We start from the raw sequence: 11,232 nt of genomic DNA on the forward strand, positions 1-11,232 counted from the left end.
CTATTTTAGCTAAGAGTTCATTTTGGAGCGTTAATAGCATAATTTATTTTGCCGAAATTCAGGGTTGGGTTTTTGACATGACAAGGGTATAATACTGGTTTAAACCGTCAAAAATGTCAAAAACTAAAGTTTGCCAAGAAAATATATAAACTTCAAAACTACCAACAGTTGCCATGCATTATATTGAAATTTAATTATGCTATAGGTAATCAGCAGGTTTTAAAATATTTTTTAATTAAAATTAAGGTAAAGTAACAGATTTAAAATCTCAGAAATTTATATTCAAATGCATGTGCAGAAAAATTTTGCACAAAATTTTTTTAAATATTTATATTTTGAAAAAAAAATTTTTTTTTTGATATTTAAGAAAATTAAAAGTTTATTACTATGCATTTTTGACATATAAGGAACATATAACTAATATTTATAAGGAACTTACAAGTTATGTTGTATAAATACAAGCTTGATACAAGTATATGGAAAAAAATTTTAATGTTATACCGAATATCTTTATTATCCAATATGTTAATTTGAATTTAAAAGTAGTTATATTTGGGAATAATGAAAAATATAATTCATATTGTTTATTATATTTATTTATAATTATTACACTTATCATTTTAAAACAATTTTTACCTCTTAATTTTTTTCCCCCACTTGTATTAAGAATACAAATAATGCATATCTTGAAAGCAAGAAGTAATTATTCAGCAGCTGAATATTTAGATATTCAACAAAACTATATAGTATTCAGCAAAATGAAATTCACAAGTATTTGGATAAACTAAATTTTCAGCATAGTAAATGAATAGGCTGAATATACTGTAAATCGACACTAACTACTCTGTGTATTTAACAGAAAGCACTTAAATTCGTATTGTCTTATGTTAAAAAGATTATTAAGAAGATTTAAAAGAATATTAAAAAGATTTATCTTTAAAAATGTCTAATTTTCAGTATAATCTATACCACTGTTTCTCAACGGGGGCGTTGGGAGTATGTTGAGGGGCGGTGGACTTGTTTTGGGCGGCAGGGGGGCGTTAGGTATGTTTTGGGCGATATGGGGGCGATGAGCAGGTTATGTTATTCAAATTTAATTTTATTACTCCCAAATAAAATTATTAAATTAAGAATCATTTAGTAAATAAAATTAATCTAAAATTAATGATAAAGAAAAAAAAGATTAAATTAATAAATTTAGATTATCTGATACAACATTACTACCAGCAGTAAACGAACTTATGCAACACATATTCTCCGATCCGAATCAGCACAGCGCATGAGTCAGTAGTTTTTGCCTCTGACATTCAAGCCATTTGGGGAGAATTAAAGTGCACGCACTTTTTGTAAAAATGTTCGATTTGACCCGTGTTTCTTATGGTGGTTTAGTTTGCTTCCTAGCAGTTTTTTACCCAGTTTCGATTCGATTTCATTGTTTATTTCGCCAGGTACGTTTGTGAATTAGTTCTTAATCGTAAATTATTTATTAATTTGAAAAAACATTTGATTTTATTTCCTTCGTATTTTGCTGCCACCAACAATGTGGGTTAACATAAAGAAGTATATTCCATACAGTGCCACGTACTTGAAGTTTAGATTTGTTCAATCGCTGTCGAACTCTCAACTACCCATGAATTTATTTTATAACAAAGTTTAGTATAATGAGACAATAGAGCCTTCCCGTTAGCAGAAGCATTTGCAAAATACTCATTCTCACAAACAAAATAAAGATTTGTCACAAACAAAATAAAGATTTGTTATAATATATCAAAATTAATTGCTAAATCTGGGAAATGTCATACCATCGGGAAAGAGTTGATACTTAAGGAAGTTTTAGGAACAGTTTTACACTATCCAGCCTCATCCGATTAAATCAAAAATATCCCTTGCAATAGTGGGACGACATGGTGGGTTTATCGCCGTTTTGAAGAGGGTGGTACCAGATATTTCAGCAGTTCACTGCATGATTCACAGACAGTATTTAGTAAGAAAAAATCTCAGCGACCGTTTGCATCAGTCATTGCAATATGCAGGGCCGGATTTAAGCTTGGTGGGGCCCTTATAAGTTCAATTCCATTTCCATACACCTAAAGTAAACTGTCATTATTTTTTGTTGTTGCGTATTAACATTATATTATTAAAAATATTTATAATATTACTTTATTGTGAAATAGTATATTGATTGTGATGAGAGTATTAGGTCGAACCTTTCTTTTATTGCACATATTTTTTGAACGAGGGAAAAAGTTACAAAAGAAGCACATTTTAAGCACAGAGTAAAAATTTGGCGTGCTGGTCCACTATATATTTAACAGAGTTTTTTTTTTTTTTTTAGATTCATTTTAAATACATTTTATTTGCAATTTTTGATGATTTTTTTCTCAATTGTTTTTTTTAACGTTACATTTTGCTTGCTGCTCAAAATCTATAAGACTTAGAAACATGAAATTTTGAATGTGCATAGAAAATATGCAAAGAGCTGGAAAGAAAACAAGAAAATACAATTCGATTATTAGTTTTATTATTTTTTTAAAACCCCGTTGAACAACCGACTCAATTTTGAGTTTAAGGCTACCAATGTTTAACTCCGTAGCCTTGTAATTTTGAACCCAATCCAGAAGACAAGGGAACTGCTAGATCAGTACCCAGATGTATTTATTTGTTATGAGAACTTGGAGGACTTTGTGACCCCGACAGATTTAACATGCACCAGACACCATTTTATACATGGATATTCTTTTGCCGGCTGGATTCAAACTCCCATTCTCACGAACACGAGCCCAGCGCCCTATCAACCAGGCTATCCCGGCCAAATTTATTAGTCTATTCTATAACAGTTATTGCCCCCAATTTCGAGTTTACGACAACTAATATTCAACTCCGTAGCCTTGTCATTTTGAACCCAATCCAGTAGTCCCTACACCCTGGAGCAGGTGAGGGCCGTTATATTAATATTGTTTTCAAAAATAAAAAGAACATTTTGAAAGCTGATATTATTTAATTGATGTTTATATTAAAAATATTTCTTCATTATTTTTGCATTCTTTTTAATAGTTTTAAGTACATTTGTTAAATTTTAGTGCAAGAATAAAAATTTTCATTATTTATGAAATTTTTGGTTTATATTTTTAAGGATTTATTAAAGGGTCTATTAAAAATCAGAGAGAATAAATATGATACGGGTTTGAAGTATCAGCTTTGCTCTTGATGGTGTATAGTGGCTAGGAACTGTCTGCTCTAAATAATGCTATATAAAATGAGCAACAGTCCCGGGCATCCAGCCAAAACGAGCATTCAACGTATCAATGGATCGCACTAAACCTTTATATCAATTAGTTTTAGATAATTACGATTGTAGAATAATTATTTTATTATAGAATGAAATGTTCTAAAAGACAAATATCTGTTAATGTTTAACATTTAATCAACGAAAAAACAGAACCAATATTGAAATCTAACGAATTTATTATTTTTAATTACTGATAAATTTTGTGACAGAAAAAAAAATTAAAGCCTGATAGATTTCAGAATTATAGAAATACCTGATAGTTTTACTATTCAATCAAATGGGTTTTGATGTCTTTCATCCCGTCTGTCTCATTAGTGATTCAACATATTTCAATATCATTTTTATTTCGTTCTTACTTAATATTAATTTGTTTGCGACAGTTAATTTGTTGCCTTTTTTACTACATTTTTCGAGGAGTTTAAAAATATAATATGGAGGATTTTAACTGAAATGAAATTTGCTTTTTTTGTATGCCTCTTTTATTACGTCATCATCACACCCACACACAACTGTCTGCTCTAAATAATGCTATATAAAATGAGATAGCAAAGCAACCGTGTGCAGTTATTTAAATTCATATTCAAAAGTATTGGTTAATTGTTTTTGAATTGATAATTTCAGTCCTTTTTTAGGTATTTTAAAGTGCTATTTAAAACTGCTGCATATCACTTGAAAGCATTAAATACATTATTTCTACAATTTTAAAGTAATATAAAAGGGAATTCTGATCCTTAGAAACAGATATTAAATAGTCTGATGATCGAATGAAGGGGCAAAAAAATAACTTTTTTACCTTTCAAACTAAAATTTTTTTTATTTATAAATAATTTATTAATACTCAAATTGCTTGAAAGATGATGTTCCCTTCTAATGACAGTGAAGTTTTTTGTTTTATTCAGTTATTTATTTATATTTATTATGTCCAGCAATGTAAAAAAAAAAAAATGCTTTTTGGGCTTCTGAGGGCCCCAGCTCCGAATAAAACTTTAAATAAAGAGGGGGAAAAGTAGGATTTGGGGGCCCTTGTCATCTCGGGGCTCCAAGCTACAGCTTATTTAGCTTATACGCAAATCCGGCATTGGCAATATGTCATATCTGCTGCGAACAAAATTCGCAGTAATGTTCTCAACGATTGATTATTCAGATAGCTGTTTAAGAAAAACTATTTAGAATATCGCTTGCTACTACACCGTGATTCGCTGGCTTTCCAAAGGAGCCTTGTCTCAATGGGTTTTTGAATCTTTTCGACTCTGTGCTTGAGTTCCTCGAAGACAGAATGTAGCTCTGAGAGACAGATTGCTAGAATTTAAGATAGACGTTGGTGGATTTATTTGCAAAATTTAATGGCGTTAATTTGCAACTTCAAGGTGACAAACTCAATTTGATCCCTACGAAATCAGTTATTTCTACATTTTTAAAAAAAACTTATTTTTTGGAAGCAGAAATTTGGTAGGAATGAGTTCAACCAATTTCAAATCTTATCGTACCTTGAAGAAAAGAATGGCGAAATTTCCTCTGATGATACACAAGAATATAGTTAACACCTTGACTCTTTGCACATGAACTTTTCTGACTGTTATAAATGTGTTTTGTTCTGTTTCCTTCAAATGCCCTTTTTTGAATATTGAAACAGAAGAGGTTCAGATTCAGGAGGAATTGGGCAAACTTTCAACTAATGAAGCTTTGAACTGGTGATAACTCACATAATTTTGGCTTCAAGGTAACATCAGTCGCCTCTACTCTGGACTGTCAAAATTCTTTTGTCGAAATTCATTCTTATTTTCAAAATTATTTTTAATGTCCTTCCCTTTCTCCTACTTCGTCGAAAGTGGATTCAGTGCTGTTATGGATCAAGTCACAAAAAAGAGAAATGAACTCGAAATCATGCAACGAGGGGACTTGCGTCTTCACCTCAGTAAAAATATTGAACCGAACGTTAAGAAATTGGCTATGAACCATCAAGTACAATCATTCCACTGACATAGTAACTTGATTGCTTCGTTAATACTACTTTTATTCTTGGGTGTTTTTTTAATTATCTAATTAAGATTAGACGTATTTATTTTTATTATGACAAATAGACTGCGATTACCTGCCGGGAGAAAATTATAGAGTTTACGTACACATTAAATTTAAAAATTAAAAAAAACATGCAAATTTAACGCTTAAAAAATTGCCTAAAAATGCATCTTATAATTCAGCACCCCCCCCCCGTCCTCAATGCTCTAAATAACTGGATTATCACAAAGGGGGGCGTTGATATGTTTTTTGCTTATTAAGGGGGCGGCAACGTTAGAAAGGTTGAGAATCTATGATCTATACTATACACTAAATTTGGTTATAAATAAATTTCTTAATAATATCACTGCAGATTTTCAATAACACATGAAAATGAATGCATAATATTACAAAAGATGTGAGCTTTCAAAAGTGCAAGATTTTGGTTACTATTCAAAATATAAGTGTTTCCTCAAAATTTTCAATTTATTTTTTCTAGAACATATTTAGAAACACTATCCTTTATAAAAAATATATGAATTTTATGTATTAATTAAATTTCACCTATGAATATAGGTCTTTGACATTTTCGACATTTTTGACAGTGAGGTTTTTGACGTGACGATTTAAACCATGGTTTAAACTGTCAAAAACCTGCCAACCCTGCCGAAATTGTAGTTTACTTTGGCGTTGCACTATTACCCTGAATGAACTCTGATTAGGTAAAACTACATTTCAACCGATCATTTCAAGCTATATTACCGTATTAAAAAAATTTGGGGGATATTTTCGTATCGTGATCTGTCGCGTCAACTACAATCGCCGAGGTGCCAAATAGACTTGCCAAACTTGCGAATTTTTTAAAAGAAAAACATGTAGATGTTTACCTGGGGGTAGCTACGAGTTATACCTTTTGAGTTAGTTCCTTTCTGTGATGTTTTCTTTTTTTAGTTCCTCGCAAACTGCTGCCCCGAAGTTGCCAAGACTTGGCGAATATTCTGCCACAGATCACGATACGGAAATCTCCCCAAAATTTTTTTAATAGCTAATAAAAGCAGATTCATGATTCAAATGTTATTGAAAATTTAAAAGAAATGTATTCTTATTAACAATTAAAAAAAAAGATTAAAAAATTTAAAAAGGAAAAAACAAAATTGGTGTATTTTTTTAATTGGTATCAATGTTTTCCCCACAACAAGTCATCTTGGGGGGATATTACTGTATCGTGATGTGTCATGTCAACTACAATCTCCAATGTGTCAAATAAATTTTAAACTTGAAAATTAAAAAGAAAAGAACATGTAAATGTTTACCAGGGAGGGCTACAATTTATATCTTTAGAGTTGGTTCCTTTCTGTGTTGTTTGTTTTAGTTTCTTGCGAGCCACTGCCTAGAAATTGCCAAGTCATGGCAATTATTCTACCACAGATCACGATACGGAAATCTCTCCATCTTTGTAATATATTTTTAAAAAATAAAATTAAATATTAAAATTCATTCAAAACTGAAGAATACTAAACTAAATTGATACCATAAAAAATGCTTCTTTCATATCAAAAAAATATAAGGATTTAAAAAATTTTAATGTTGAAATTTATTTAAATGAACTTTTGTATAATGTAATATGAAGAAGAAAAAAGCATGAATTTTCCCATAGTTTTTAATTATTTCAATTTAGCTAAAAAAAAATTCTGATAAATTGATTCTGATTCTTCAGTTTTGCAATTTCTAATTTTAAACATTTAAAAGTATTTAATTTTATGCAAAGATAGTACAAGGTTAACTGACAAAAGGAATTTAGTGCTTAGATCAATGATGTTTTTTATATAACAATTACTACCTATAATTGCTGTCATTATGTCTGTCTAAATACTTTGGCATGCGGCCCTTTATTGGTCTATCTGCTGTGCATGTGGCCCTTCTCTCGAAAATGTATATTCTCTACTAAGTTTGTGCACCCCTAATCTAAAGCTCTTTAATAAAAATAATAATAAAAAATATTTTCTTAAGCAATGCAAGTGCAAATTGAATATTTTAGTTTTTAAAATTTTATGGAGTCTGAAATTATATAAAATAAAACAAACACATTACAGCTTCTATTAAAAAGATTCAATATTCAGTTAGGAATATAATCTTAACTTTAGGACATTTATATGTAGTGAATTATAAGAGATTTTATGATTGTTAAATCTTAAATGGTTTTTTAAATGTACTTACGATATAAAAAAGTAAATTAAAAGAAATTTAAAAAGCATTGAGCAGTTTTAAAAACCAGGTTTGATTTCCCTGAGTATAGTAATATTAAAAATATTGAGATTTCAAAAAACTTTTGAAAGTAGGTAGCAACAACTGCCATAAAAAAAAAAAAGTTAACTTGGATGGACGATGAGATAAATGCAAATAAAGTATACATTAAAAATGATTATTAAAATGTGTGATTCGAAACTTGCCAGTCGTTATAATATCATGCTCAAAATATCGGGATTTTTAAAACCTTTGGGAAAAGTGTAGCAATAACTGCTGAAAGAACAATGAAAATCTCTTTATTTGCAATAAAATTCGTTTAAATGAAGCGCATGTTTAAATGCACGATTAGAGTTTCGTAATACGTGTTTAAAATATCGATATGTGGAAAGCATTGGGATAAAAAGTAAATCGGGTGCTTTCATCGCTAACATTTTTATCCTTGTAAACCTTTTTATCCTTTTATCATGTGACTAGAGAATCGATCGAGAGAAAATCCCTACCTTCCTTTTTTCATTGTTACTTTAATGTGTTCAAATTTTCAGTCGCCACCTGAGCTAGCCATTGAGCAATACATAATCAGCAGGACAGATGTAAGTATGACATCATAGAAAGCTACCACTCCTTAATAAGCTGAAAATTTTAACCAACTATTTGTGACGAATGGTCAAGCTAAAAATGCCTTATTTCCCAATTAGATTTTATTTTATAAGGCCGAGTAGTGTGCAATTTGTTTATTTCTTCTTTCAGTAAATGGATTTTCAATAAAAAGTTTATTTTTATACACTGAAATGCTCTGCTATATTCTTAAACAGGAAGACTTGTAGTTCAACCGAAAATAATACATATAATAGAATGGAAGAAAATTATTGCGGGAATTTTAATTTCAAAAACCTTAAAATATTGTGGTTTACTGTGTTGCATTTGGTTGTAAAAAAAATTGTTAAAGGAGGACCTTTTATGCATTTCGTAAGAAAATTATCACTCTTTGGAATTAAAGCTTTTGCTATTTACTGCGTAAATAAATTTTTAGCATCTCTTCCTTAAAACACCACATGATTTCATTTTATTCATTCCAAAATCCACATTTATGCTTTTAAAACTATCTTACGGTAAAATGTAAATGGATATGAATAAAACTATACCATAAAGTAATATAATTATATAGAAGTGTTCATATCACTGACAATCACTTCACCGACAGATCACATTGCCAACGCCACTTCAGTGAAGTAATCACTTTACCGCAGCTCATATTGTGGACACAATAATTTTAATAATAACTAAATTTGCTGACCCGATTACTTTGTATGCTAGTTCACTTTGGTGACCTGATCTTTTAGCTTACATGATCGATTAAATTTTTTTTTTTCAAATTTTCTCAAGCAGTTTTTTTCTGGAAAAAACTTTTTGATTTTTTTAAAATTTTATTTGCATTATTTTGCTGCAATTATAAATATGCTTTTAAATAATCTACTTACTCAAAATTTTATTATTACTCAGGCTTGGGAGGGATAGTTACTAAGTATATTAGCACTGTAGATTACGGAAGTTTGCAAAGGAGTGAGTGCATGTCAACTTTAATTTTTTATTTGAATTTTGGTTTACTGAATATTGTTTTTAAAAAATTAATTCAGAAGTGCTTGTTTAAACTTAATTTTAAAAAATTTGGAAATTTTTTATTATGTAGGAGAGAAATTTTTTAATTGAAAATAATTGTTTTAACAATTTGGGAGTATATTATTTAAAAACACTTTATTCAATCCTCTGGCTACAACTCTTTACATAATTTTTTTTAAAAATAATACATATTATTTTATAATTTTGTTATTTTTTACATTAGTCAATTAAAAGTATGATTGGTATATTGAATGAATGGCTTATGCTTATAGTATATTGGTTATTTTACGTAATCATACCAGTTACAAACATATATCAATTCAAATTACATGAATAGCAATAAATGGAGTAGGTTTAATCAATAATTAGGCCATTAATATCCTTTTTATAAAGGTTTTTTTTAAGGCAAATTAAAATTTGTATTTTATGGGATATATAGCCATGTAAGGCTACATTATTATTGTTAAAAAAGTAATTATATTTAAAATAAGTCATCGTGAACAGTTATAGATCGTAAATAGTTTTGTTCCAGTTACAAATATAGCGGAAATTTAAGCAATTACTCTAAGACATTTTCTCAATTATGCGGAATGCTTGCCATCATCGCTGTCCCATATGTATGAATTTCCAGCTTTCTGAATTGCTAAAAATGATTCAATACAGCTTAATTATATTCTTATTTTACTATTGAATAACAAATAGCCGTATTTTAGTGGTTTTAGTATTCCAATTAAAATTTGAATTTTCACTTCACCAGATTTGGGCAATATCTGCTAACGCCGCTTGCAGAAAATTTTTAGTACTCCTCATTTTTGGTGTCCGAAATGATTGGTACCGGTGACACATAGTTGAACTCTTTACCTAATGCCCTTAACACTAAGCATCCTTTCACCATTAGCTTGTGGATAGTCGTAGGAGTAGGAAGTACGTTAGTTTCTGTCTTGATTTTTAAACCGATTAAAATTAATCTCAGAAACTATTTGAAACTGCATTAATCACAGTGTTTAATTTAAGCATCGTGGGAATTTTAAAATATATTTTTGATAATCTAAATGCATAAAATATTATGTAAGAGGCAACATTCTAATACATTCCCATGCATCTGAGCAGAGGAGAAGAGAGTGGCTCTAATCCTTCCCTTATTTTACGATGCAGTGAATGTTTTTCAACAACCAAGTTACCTAGAAATAGTAACTACAAAAAAATGAGTGAATGTTCGATAGAATCGGTTGCAAAATGCGAACTGAGCTCGTTAAAAAGGGGTGACTCAAGTTAGAAATTCGCGTAAAGAATTAAAGGTAAAAATTTACTTCTAAACTATTTGTAATAAAAAGAAAATTCAAATACATTTTTTCATTTTATAAAATTTGTGGCGTAACTACCACTATGAAAGTTTAACATCATTCACTAGTATATAAAGCATGCTAACTTGATTCTATCACGAAGAACCAACCCATTTCGATCGCCAATAGATGACGGTTGGTATGGTCGATTAACTCCGCCCCCACAAATTTAAAAAAGATGTTCCGGTTGTCTTTGAAAAATTAAAATGCATCAAGAAAATTAAAATGCATCAAAAATTTAATTTAGATGTGTATATTTAAAGAAATAATTTAAACAAGTTTGAAATTGGCGATCGAAATGGGCTGCAGGTGGCGTAGAGCAGAACTCTTCCTATGGCAACACTTCACATGCTTTCCCCATTAGCGTGTGGAAAGTCATAGAGGAAGGAAGTACGTTAGTTTCTCTCTTGATTTTCATATAGATTGAAATCTCTTAACTTGAAAAACTATATGGAACTGAAAACTACATTAAACATAGTTCTAAAGAAAACTATTATGGAAATTTTAAAAAATATTCTTATTAAATAAAAAGGGAAAATATCGTAGTACATTCCTATGGATGGGTGATCGTGTAAAGCTAAGGGTGGTGGAGCTAGTGGTAAAATTGCTCTTTCAAGACTTCCGGGTTACTGCTTCTGATGTATTTTTATGCCGCAGATTGAAAAAACGCGCCATCATATTATTGCATCATATCTTTTGCAGTATTTCACATGTACCGAGTTCTTTCTTTCAGCCTTT

This window comes from Parasteatoda tepidariorum, chromosome 2 (assembly GCF_982258835.1).
Source record: "Parasteatoda tepidariorum strain Cologne lab strain chromosome 2, Ptep-v5.0, whole genome shotgun sequence".
Taxonomy (NCBI): Eukaryota; Metazoa; Arthropoda; class Arachnida; order Araneae; family Theridiidae; genus Parasteatoda; species Parasteatoda tepidariorum.